The 13,063-nt window shown below is 28.5% G+C and overlaps 1 protein-coding gene across 3 annotated transcripts in view; it reads left to right on the top strand.

The window, feature by feature from the left end:
• Positions 1–13,063, top strand: part of GluRIB (Glutamate receptor IB) — a 212,963-nt gene that overhangs the window by 165,298 nt on the left and 34,602 nt on the right. The gene's annotated exons all lie outside the window — the stretch shown is intronic.

The raw sequence follows: 13,063 nt of genomic DNA, 5'->3' as shown, positions 1-13,063 counted from the left end.
AAATTTTTATTCAAATCTTAAATTATCTTAAATACAACCTATAATCATCATCATCATATCATCATCATACTCTTTTAAAATAATAGCTAATCGAATTTTACCATCTGTGCACGTTTCTTTTTATTCAAAAAATATTAAAAATTATTCCTCGATCAACCCTCAATTCCACCCACCACCAACCACATTCTACCCCCATTCCTATTATCTTTTTTTTTTTTAAACTTTCTTCGATAAATGAACGTTTAATCGTGACGTACAAATCGATAAGAGGTAAATAATGTTTAAAACAATTATGCCAATCGTTGAGCTCGCTCGTGTGAATCATAGTCTATAAATTCGAATAATTATTCAAATTGATGGCACACCTGAGATCGAATAAATATCATTGTGTTTTTTTTTTTTATATACCATACTAATTAGAAATTAACGTTAAAGCGTTAAGATAAATAATTGGTGTCGTAGTTAATCGGATCTTTTTGAAAAATGTTAATAAGTAATACTAATTGATTACAGTGTAAAATTAATTATAATTTACATTATTATTTTGTTTAATATTTTTCTATTATATTTCAAATCGTGAGATGATATTTACACGGATTATGCATAAAGGATCGTTACAAAAGCATTTTCCTAGCATTTCTCGTAGAAATGTTGCAGTTCGTGAGGTGTCTGTATATACAATATATGTGCATGTGTTTAGATATATATATATGTAGATAAACTTAGGCGCGCACGTTTGCAAAGGGGAAGATGCACTCAACCTACGACAAGATCAAGATTGATAGACTACGAGTTGCAACATATACGAAGGCTTCCACTTAGCAGTGCATTATCCGAATGAGAACGTCTACGGCCTGGATCTTAGCTAATGCAACGCCTGCAATCCGAGTAATGGCAACCACTTATCTACAAAGAAACAACGAGTAACTCGTGTTAAACGTCAATTTAATGTCCCCGGCATATCATCCGTTTCTAAGCATTTAAAGGAAATTATTTTCTTTTTATTTTTTTATTTTTTTTTCTGATACAAATCAAACATTATTTTGTGTTTGATTATATTCTAATCATTTATTTAAATCGACACAATTCAAGATTCTTTTATTATTCAATTTATTTTTCTTTTTTTATTTTGTATTTTTTTCTTCAAGGATTAAACGATGTGTAAACTTTCAAAGAAAATGTGCATGGATATTAAGTGTAAAGAAAAACCGTAAATCATTTTTTTTTTTTTTAAAGTATGATAAAAATGTAAAATAAGTTCCATTAAATATTCAATTATTTTAGGCAGATTTAAAATCAAACCTGATTTTTTAGGGAACATTTTTTAAATTCTTTCATCGAATTCATTTAATGAATGAATACTTGAAAATTAAATGAGCACCAACGAAAATTTAATATTAAAAATAAATTTCATTATTTTAACGAATAGTATGTAATAATCTTTGTCGGACCCCATACGAAGTCGTAGAAAAATGTGAGCATAAAATTTAAAAATTCCTGAAATTCATAAAGACAATCAAATTAATTACAAATATGTCCATTGTCCGTTGTGTTTATGATAAGGAAAGAGAACTATGTTAGTATAGAAAAGTCAATACGAATACAAATTGTGAAAAATATTTTTCTCTCAGGACAAAGAGGATTCCACCAACCAACAAGTGGAAAAGTTTGAAAAGCTTTTAGTATTTACAATACTAAGTGTTGGTTGAATTTTGTATACTACTTGGTGGGGAAAAAAAAGTAAAATGTTTGATTATACCTTAGTATTTATTCAATATATGCAAATTGTTTTCTTTCCTTTAAAAATTAATCTCATGGAAAAATGATGTTTCTTTTTGGATAAAATACAAATTTTTTTATTTTATTGTATGTGGGTAAGTTTACATAAAACATATTCATATACACGTTGTTGTTGTTGTTGTTGTTGTTGAATTTTGGTTAGTCTGTGGCAAACTATTCGCAGTCTGCTTGTTAGAATACCATCGTATTCCGGCTGTTACATTATTCACCTTAGTCGTGTAATTAGGAAGCTGGAGACAAGTATATCAGCACTCGTGTCTAGCCCAAGATCTTACGTATGTTTATACTCAAGAAACAACCAACCTCCTTCTCTCATCTGTAATACACCATGCTTACGTGATTTTCTTACGAATAATTTATTAATACCTACTCGATTTATCATTCAATTTTCATCAAAATTTCAACGTATTTAAGTACATTTAACATAGAAAAATATTTAAAATTTTTAAAAATCTTTTCTTAAATGAACACCGACTTTAAAAAAGAACAAAAAACATTGTCTCTATTAACGTGTGATATATTATTAATATTTTAATATGAGTATCAAAAATGAAATCATTAAATATTTGCAAATTACGTTAATAATTTGTTGTTATTTATTTAATTTATAATTTATTATAATTTATTTAAAATTATAATAAAATTGAATATACATTTATAATCTTATCACTGATAAAATTATTCTAATCGTATAGCACGTTATCAAATATTTTTTCTTATAAACAACATGTCTTTAATGAAGTTTCTATTAGAAATAAAAGAATCAAGCCTCGTTTGCGTATTCTTTTTAAAAGGAATGAGATAGATGAAGAGAAAAAAAGAAAGATAGAAAGAGAGAGAGAGAGAGAAAAAAAATGAAAAAAAAAAATAGATAAAAGGTTCGCTTCTAGACGCGTAACACATGCCGATAATGAATTACCCAGTGTTGCAGATCAAATAATCTCCGCAAAGGTGTTCACGCTAGTTTGGATAAAACGTGTGTGACTAAAAAGGTAGTCGACCTCATCTACCGACCATCCTTTACCCCCCACCCTTAAACCCCTCCCCCACTTCATCCCTTTTCTCTTTGTGGATCACGCAGATTGCAGGAATTTTCTATGTTCGGTGATCGAACGGTAACCGTTCTATATGGTTCTGTCTCTGCGTGTAGATGTGTGTGTGTGTGTGTATGTGTATGTGTGTAGGATGGGTGAGTGAATGTATCGGCTCGACAGAATGATTTTAAATCGATCGGGGTTTGTCTGGCTTTTACACGAGCACATCATCAGAACAGGGGGTTCGAACTACGACGGCGACGACAACGACAACGGCACCAATGATATCCGACAACGCTCTGTTGCGGAATTTTCATCGGATTATCCGTACAACCCGTTAGATCTTTTGCGTATGACTTATTAAAGCGTGAAAATAATTCCCACAGTCTTTGAAGATGATGAAAGGAGAATATAATAAAACAGAAAGAAAGAAAGAAAGAAATTTCTTATGTAACATTGGAGAGCATTGAACTCGAACAATAGGGTACGTTCGATACCCTTTACGGATATAATAAATAAATAAATTAATAAATAATTGAATAATAATAATAATAGGTATGTATATATATATATATATATATAGAAATAAATTTCTTTTTCCTTTTTTTTGTATTTCTTCTTATTCTTCTTCTTTTTATTTTTCTTCCTTGTCTACAATTTCCAACTAATTTTAATTAGATGAAACCCCATCCCTCTCCAATGATATTCCTACAGTTCTCGAAACTTTTTTATTGTTGTTTATATATATAAAATGGGATAAAAGGTAGAATCCATATAGATGATGGTTGCGTTAAATCAGTCTCGAGATTACCTTTTACCTATCGTTTGATCTTGAATTTTTTTCTTTTTTTCCCCTCCTTTCTTCTATAGCAAAATATTCAATCGATCGTTCTGGTATGCTTCGTGCCTTTGGTAAAGAGCAAAGATTTAAAAGGGCAACCGTCTATGGTAATAATTTAACGTGTATCGGCATTCGAATAGAATTTATATATACTTTCCTTTATGTGTCAGTATCAACGATATTATTTTCTCTTTATGTATATTAACTTAGCTAGACAATCTAATAACATTACGTATTTATTGTTATATAAATAGAAATTATTATTGTTTTTTTTTCTATTGAAAATATACTTTTCATTTTTTTATTTTTTTAATATTAAATCATATTATAATAAGAATACGATTGAAATAAAAAAAAATAATTAATGATAAGAATATAGATAAAGTGTGTAGGACAAAATTAAAATTATTTATTTGGGTGTATTAGAGTTTCTTTTTAAAATAATTGTAATAAAAAATATGAATTTTGTAAAGGATATGTTTGAGCATTTTTCCAATAAATTTATTCAAACAAAATTGATATTTTTGTATGCAATTATTCGTTTAAAATACTATAAAATACTTTAAAATATTATATGCAATATACTTTTTACGCAATAATTCGTTTAAAACACTAACACTACATTTTTTGAGGAAAAAGTATTGAATTAGCTAAACCGAAATAGAAATAAGTGGATTATTTAAATGAATATTATACTTGTCATAAAAATATCCTATAACTTACACTTTGTTTAGATAACGATTCGTTCAAATATAATATTCATAATTGTTTTATGCAATAATTTATTTAAAACGCGTAACTTAAAAAAATAAAGAAAATTCAAAAATAACAAAAAAAAAGAAACTATTAATAAACACGACACTATCGTAGATAAAGTTAATCATTATGAGGAAATAGAAATAAATATTATACTAATTACAAATAATGCATGATAAACATATATTATTTCTTTTCTAAAACTCATAAATACACATATATATTTTCATCACTAAATTATCTAACAAAAATAAGTGATTTAAATTATTCAATAAAAAAAAAACACAATTCTTTTATATTTAATATAAAGTTCATAGGATAAAAACTAGTTAAACGTTGTATGTTAAACGAAATACAAATTGAACGAAAGGTTCGCATTGTCATTTTCTATTTAATTAGAAGTAATGAAGCAGAAAGATAAAGAAAACGGAAAAACGACACAGTGTGGTTTTTTACTTCTTCTTTTTTTCTTTTTTTTCTTTTTTAGCTTTCTAATTAAAGAACAACGAGAAAGAACAGGAAACAAAGAGAAAAAGAGAGAGACAACAAAAGAAAATAAAGAAAAGGGTGAAGAAAGAAAATGCGTCTAGTCTACGATGTCTAGTCCGTGACCCTTCAACCCTTGGACGTGCTTGATGTGTACTTGCACGATTTGCTAACCTTCACCCCCTCTTCTTTTCTTACCCTTCCCCATTCCTTTATCCTATCCCCTTCCATCATCCTTCCTTCTAACGTCTAACGTCGTTCGTGCGTGTGCACCAAACTCGAAAACACCTTTAATCTTGATTGTTCGAGACAGGAAAACTACCTTTGAGTTATTACAATCGTATTTTTTTTTCTTTTTCTTTTTTCTTTTCTTTTCTTTTCTGTCTAATTCCGTTCAATTTATTCCACCTGTCGTATTTTGTTTTCCTCGTACATTCAAATAAATAAAAGAGTAATCAAACGATCAAATTAATTTATTAATCATTTTCTTTCATTGATGTGCATGTGTTAATCCTGAAAGAAGAAGAAAAAAAATGTAATTTTATTCATTTATTCGATAATAAACATAATAATTCAACGTTTTATTCCATTCACGTATATTTTCTCATTGATGAGTGCATTTGTTTACCGTTGATGCGTCTATCGACGACGATGACGTTTTGGGTTTACTTCCACTCACCTATTCCTTTTCTTTCCTTATTTATTCTTTTTCTTTTTCTTTTTTTTTATTTTTCAAATTAAATGACCGGAGTATTTAAGTTAGATGATACTCAAAATATATTTCGTTAATGATAAATTCAAATAACATGAGTTACAATAATTCACACGATGTTATCTTTCAAATTTTTATGACAAATAAATAATTGCATTAATAAATAAATATATAAACATATGTATTGTATATTTACAACAACAACAACAACAACAACAACAACTAAAATGAGAGAAAGAGATAGAAGAAATGAATAGAAACAAAGCAAAATACAAAAAAAAAAAAAAAATTAGCGATTATTTTTTATCCAATTCGACAAACGTCGAAACATTGTTGACGTTGACGTTTATAAAAATGGGATACGTTCGATCGAAAAATTGAGTGAGGAGGAGGAGGAGGAGGAGGTGGAGGAGGTAGAATGGATAGACGACAGACGGAAAAAGCAATGACGGGAAAAATTCTACGCAAAGGGGGAAATGTTTTCAACTCGTTTAATGAAACAAAGCGTTGCCACGAATATTTTTCCTTTTCGTTTTATACAACCCTCTATCCATAGTTACATATATATATATATATAGGTATAGGGGTAGATACATGCATACAAATACACATTTACATAGATGATACATTTACTCGACCGCTTGTTGTAATGGATCTTTCGATCCATTTCCATGGTGCAATAGACGCAAGTGGCAAATATAACATCGAAAAGCAAACAGAATGAGAGTACGTTGCTACGTACCCAACCAACGACCAAATCGAAAATATTCTCCAACGTGAATCGATATCCTCTTTGTTTCTGTTCGATAAATCGAATACGTATTTATGAACGTTTAATATAATGCATTATTATATGCTTAAAATTTCAAATATTTGACTTAATGATTTTATGTTAAAATCATATATATATATGCATACATTTAAATAATACTGAAATTCATTTTGATAAAGAGAGAGGATTTATCGTTGGATTACATTTTTTTTTTTTTAATTTCTTTTAAGTTGAAAGATTTCAACATTGTTATTTTTAATATCCTAGATAATTAGAGATCGGTATGAGCATCATTTCTACGTCTCTAATTAAAAAGATATTCGTTAGTCTTGGATTATACTTAACTCAATGGGGGATCACAAAAAATAATCATCCGAAAAACGGAATTTCCCGGATTCGAGATTCGTTCTTGGTTAAACTCTAATTTTGTGGATCAATGTTTTTCACGAATTCTAATATTTTCTAATTCTAACACAATTATATTTTATACCTATATATACTTTATAATAATGTTAGAAATGAATTGTCTTAGTGTTAACACAATTGACTATTTTTATAAAAGAAACAAAAAATGGAGAAATAAATAATTAGAAAGAATAAATTAATTAATTACAAATATAAAAGCTTTGCTCTTTTATCGATGAAAAGAAAAACAATATCAATGAAAAATATTTGTTCCTTAATAAACGAAAAGAAAAGTAAAAAATAATATAATACAAATTATCAAAAACGCACATTAAACACACGTTAAATTTTAGTTAACAAATCGAATCTTTTTCATTTATTTAAAAAAAAATATATATATAAAGAGCTGTTATTTTAATTGTAAAAAAATCCTCGTTATTATCAATGAAAAATATTTGTTCTTTGATAAATGGAAAGAAATGTAAAAAATAATATAATACAAATTGTCAAAAACACACATTAAACACACGTTAAATTTTAGTTAACAAATCAAATCTTTTTCATTTATTTAAAAAAAAAATAAATAAATAAAGAGCTGTTATTTTAATTGTAAAAACATCCTCGTTATTATCAATGAAAAATATTTGTTCTTTGATAAATGGAAAGAAAAGTAAAAAAAAATATCATTATACAAATTATCAATAACACACGTTAAACCCTAAATTTTAGTTAACAAATCAAATCTGTTTCATTTATTCCAATAAAGAAACATAAAGCTAACAATTTAATTTAAAAAAAGTCCACGTTATTTTCATAATTTACATTTTAAAACTTCACCAAACCTTCTTTTCGGTATTTACCTGTATCTAATATAGTAAAATACAACAAAGGGTATACGAAACTATTGGAAATAATCAAACTAATGAAAAAGAAAGGTTTTCATCTATTTGATTTTCTACTAGCTTGAGAAAGAAGAAGTGTTCTCTAAGAATCGATCAAACGAATTAACATGCAAGTGAAGTTTAAAATCAAAAACAGAGAAAAAGGAAGAGAAAAGAGAGTGATCTAGCTCGATGGCAAAGGATGGAGAAAATGGAGGTGATAGTGGAGATGGTGGAAGAGGTTGGAGAGATAGGGAAGGCAAAACCCTTCATTTCAGTCTCCCTATCCCTTTCTCTCTCTCTCTCTCTCTCTCTCTCTTTCTCTCTCTCTCTCTCTCGTGTGCTAGCAGTGAAACAATGCGCCGCGATATGTCACGCGTACCGAAGTGTTCTCGACGTGCCATTAATTGGAATTCGAACGGACATAAACATCTCTCCCGTGTTGCTCGCCATCGCCAGTTGGATTCACCTTCCGTATGGAAGGGTTCGAAGTGCAGATAGAAAGAGAAAGAGAAAAAGAAAGAGAGAAAGAAAAAGAAAGAGACAGAAAAAAACACCTTTCACGTACGATTCTTTCAATTTAACGAAATTTAACAATACCATTTTATTTATTTATATTAATTTATTAAAACGAAAGAACAAAATGTCTTAATTATATCATCATCCTTAAATATAATCAATTAAATATAATAATGTTTTAAAAATAGATTAATATTCTTTCATATTTTTATATATAAAAATTCAATGTAATTTTCAATGAAGTTCAACACTAAGAAAACCGATCTTAATGAAATTTTTTGTATTTTGTGTGTGTGTGTGTGTTTTTTTTTCAACTTAGTACATAGGATAGTTTTCATTTTTTATTACCAATTTAAGGATTTATTATTTAGAGGCTTATCTAGGTCTCTAAATACTCTAAGTTTTCAATAGAATCACGTTGTATTACAATTCAATTATGTTACATTTTTTTTCAGGCTGACATATGACGTAACTAATCTTGCTTTTTATATTTTTTCAAGTGTACTACTATTTTATATATTCCATTCTAATTTCGGTATTATTTGGCGTGTTGTTATAATTTACTAAATAGTTTAAAATAATATTAAATCAACATTTTTTATGACAAAGCAACAGCAACGTTTAGCCGAAGCATCCTAGTATTTCTATAAAATCATTTTGAATTATCATTTATATAAAAAAAAAAAAATTAATTTACAATACAATATATCATTCGATTATCACTTAATCGAATATAATCATTATTATCATAACTCGTACTACGTGTGAGTCATATAAAAATAAGTTCCGGTTAAAAGAATGAAAAATCAATTTTGTTTAGACATGATTAATATCGTTAATGATACTTTTATGATTTCTAATGATTAATTTCTAATCGATATATCGTTGTAGTCACTATAACGGATTTATAATGATCTCGTACGGAATTCCGATTTATTGACAAAGTGATCTTTGAAGGACACAAATTGAGCGTGTATTAAACTGCAAGAGTAAGAGAGAAGTTTGATTGAGAACTGTAAAGAGATAGAGATAAACGGATAGATAGATAGGTGGATAAAGAGAGAAGATAAAGTGAGAGTGAGAGAGAGAGAGAGAGAGAAAGAGAGTGAGAGATAGAGAGATAGAAGGTGAATACAAGAGGAAGGGAATACGACCGAGGTAATGGAAATTACTGGCAGAATACGTGGCGTGTGTCCGTGCCGATACCTATTCCGGATATTCGATGATTATACGCCTCGTGTATACGGATATACGTGGATATACAGATCCATATCCATGCGTACTAAATGCAACTAGGATTCTCCTAACCATTGATATAGTCCTTAGCAAATTTTCCACCAACGTTCCAAGAATCTACCTCTTTTTCCTACTCTTCTTCTTCTTCTTCTTCTTCCCACCCATTCATCTTTTTTTACCTATCGTTTTCATCCTTCTTTTTCCTTTTTTACAGTTTGGTTTTGGGGTTTGGGTTTTTTTTTCGAACGGGTAACTTGGTTGAAAATTTTTTTTTTTTTTTTTTTTACATCTCGTCGACAAACACGCGGGGAATTGAAAAGTTTTGTTCCTCGATGAAAGAGAGAAACTTTTATTTCTTGTATTTTTTTAACTAAAAGTTAGTTAAACTGCAAAATTGTCTCAATATTAGGCTAGAACAAATTCTTTGTTCGTTGGTTTTCGAAATAAAATAATTCATGTAGATCGAGAAAAAAAGATTAGATTTAGATGAATACTTTTTTTCTTTTTCTTTTTTTAAGTATTTTTAAAGATATTTGAGTATAATGAGATAATGAGTTTTGGAAAAAGAGAGGGAGGCTAGAAGAATGAAGTAAATCGGTTTTTTTAAAAATTGCCTGCCTCATTAAGCAGGTATACACGTTTTATTACGGATCTACCTTCGCACGATTATCCTTCTTACTTTTTTATCCCTCGTTTTTTCTTTTTATTTTCCTTTTATTTTTATAAAGAAAATCGTAGCGAGAAAAGCTTTACCAACCAACCAACCCACAGGTTTTATTCCTACCAGCAATTGGCAAGTCAGTGTTTGATCATTAATCAAGTCACATAAACTTCCAGGATTGCGCGGATAAAGCGTTACGTTAATTAACCGAATAACGTTATCGATTAAAGCGCATCGTATCTTCCATTTTTATTTTATTTTAGTTTATTTTTTTTTTTTTTTTTTTTACTTAAATCAGCAGGTTTTTCTACTTCCTCTTCTTCTTCTTGTTCTTTTTTTTTTCTTTTTTAAATCGTTAATTCTCAACTACTCGATATGTCTAACGAATTGAAAGAAGCCCATAAATTCTTCTTCTTGCTTGTATTAGTTTTAAATATATCACTGTCTTGAATTAGTAATATCGATAATCAGCTTTTACCTTTTCTGTTTTAATACACAGTCAAGTGTATTAAGTATTATGTCAATGTGTGTGTGTGTGTGTGTGTGTGTGTGTATGTATGTAGAGAAACAGACAAATGGTCTGAATTGAAATAACTCGTGGCTCTGTAATAAGCATATTCAAATAGACTATACTTATTGTAATCTGATACAATTGTATTAACATTCGATATGTTCTACGATAAGCTGCTCGAACACTATCAAATCAATCTAAAAGAAATCATCGTCAGTAATACAAAGTGTGTTCAAGTAAGAGAAATACTATGTTTAATAAAATAAAATGATGATTTTTTTGATAATGTTAAAACGATTTTACAAAAAAAAAAAATAAAACAAACCTTTTATAGAAAGAATTTCAACATGAAAAACCATTACCGTTGTTGGTTTTGACCATTTCATCGTGGCAAAATGAAATTGAAGTTCTTGAAAGAAGAATAAGAATAAAAAAATGAAGAAAATGTTGTGTTTAGCTTTTTTAACAATTCTTTTATATTATTTGAAAATAAAATGTCACGTGGAAAAGTAAACGTTGTTTAACGTTATACGAAATAATATTACATAATATAAATATAAATCTATTTATTATTATTATTATTATTATTATTATTATTATTATTATTACTATTAGGATTTCGTCCTGTTATCCTTAACTTCACAGCCTAAAAAAGCTAAAGCTTCAAAGCTTAAAAATACCTAAAAAGGCTGTAAAGTTAGTTCTAGGAGCAATTCTATATTTTACCGAGGATAGGTTGCTAGCGTAATCCTCGAACCCTCCTCCTTTATCTGGGCTTGGGACCAGCTAGATATTATCTAGTTATCTAGATAATAACTAGGCGGAGTTAAATAATATAAATATATATTAAAAATAATAAAAAAAAATGAAAACCTTTGCAATATATCATACTTGTGTATATACTATAGTAATCTATTCTACATATACATTTACGGATTTATTCAATGTTAAATCATTTGATTAAATTAGAATTGTAACCGATTGGACACGAATGTAAATTCACGTGATATTCGCAAGCTCCGCTCATTATGCTCTAGCAAAGCATCTCGATCGTTGTATGAGATAGGCATAATACTACTAGTAATACTAATAGTAATAGTAATAGTAGTAGTAATAGTATAGAGAGCTGGTAACGATAGTTCCTTCCGCGTTTAGAATTAATCATCGTTAATAGAGCGTGTTGACCGGGTGCATACATTTTGTAGGTGGTATAATGGTCACGTGCCAGGGAATTGAAACAGTGGATTGGCGTGGATTTCCGTGCCAACCATTTTCAGGGCTCGGCCAACGCGAGCAGGCTTAAATCCTGTTAAGCCTGAGTTAAACGCCGTCATACCCGTCCTGCCATTGTCCCATCTCGCTGTACGTTCGTTCTCTCCACAGGCCACACCCTTTTCCATTCACCTCCTGTACCAAACCCACCCTTCCCTTACACCCCCTACATCACATATACACACACACAAACACATTCTAAGCTAGCAGCAGCTAAGGTAAATAGAATATTTATCATTGTACCTATACGTTTAAACAGTTATTCGATGAAATTGATTTTATTTTCTTTAGAAATTGTTATTAAATTATTATATTCCTATATGAGTTTTTCTAATTAATTATTTCATGCTTGTTTAATATTTATTAGGATACAATTTGTTAGGATTAATTAAAAGTATCGTACATTTATATTTGCACAATTTTTTTGTAATCAATAAAATTACTTTATATGCAAGTTAATTGAAAATTGACGAATTTTTGTGTAATCCATTTTTTTAATAATTTAATGTTCATCTAATCACGTGTGATAAAAGATAAAAGAATATATTTATGTTACTAACAAAACTGATCTTTCTTTCTCTCTTTCTCTCCTTAAGATCAATAATACACATTGAACGATTTTTATCAGTACGAATAAGATTCGTACTTTTGGGATTTACGTTCTTGCTGAAAAGATATTTTTATCGGACCACCCGCACTCACGTACACACACATACATACATACACATACACAGATTACGGTAGTCACTTATCTTTCCAACTTTAAGCCAGGATAAACGCGAGTGCACGTCTGTTCTGCACTTCTTGCAGTTTTACTTTACCATCTTTTATCGTAAAATGCGTCCCTTTTTTTTATTCGTTTCGTCAATGTTCATTTCATTTTTCAACGATAATAAATAATAAATTATATATCTTTAAATCACAAATTACATTCTAATTGAATAATATTCACATAAGTTAGTAACCAAAAATAAACCTATTTTTACCTAATAATATAAAATCTTTATTTAATTATAATTTATATTTTAAAATACATTTCATAAAGTGTTAATCTTAAATTTATGTTATATGGTAAAATTATAAATTAAATAAAATATTTAATTAAGTATTTGAATTAAATTGAGAATATAATTATAATATAAAAAATATGTATATTAATATGATATGTAATGAAAAT

The sequence above is a fragment of the Polistes dominula genome, unplaced genomic scaffold, assembly GCF_049000335.1.
Source record: "Polistes dominula isolate Pdom_NZ unplaced genomic scaffold, Pdom_raw_medaka contig_18, whole genome shotgun sequence".
NCBI classification, from domain to species: domain Eukaryota; kingdom Metazoa; phylum Arthropoda; class Insecta; order Hymenoptera; family Vespidae; genus Polistes; species Polistes dominula.
The sequence above is the reverse complement of the archived record's forward strand: the minus strand, read 5'-3'. Positions and strand labels throughout refer to the sequence as shown.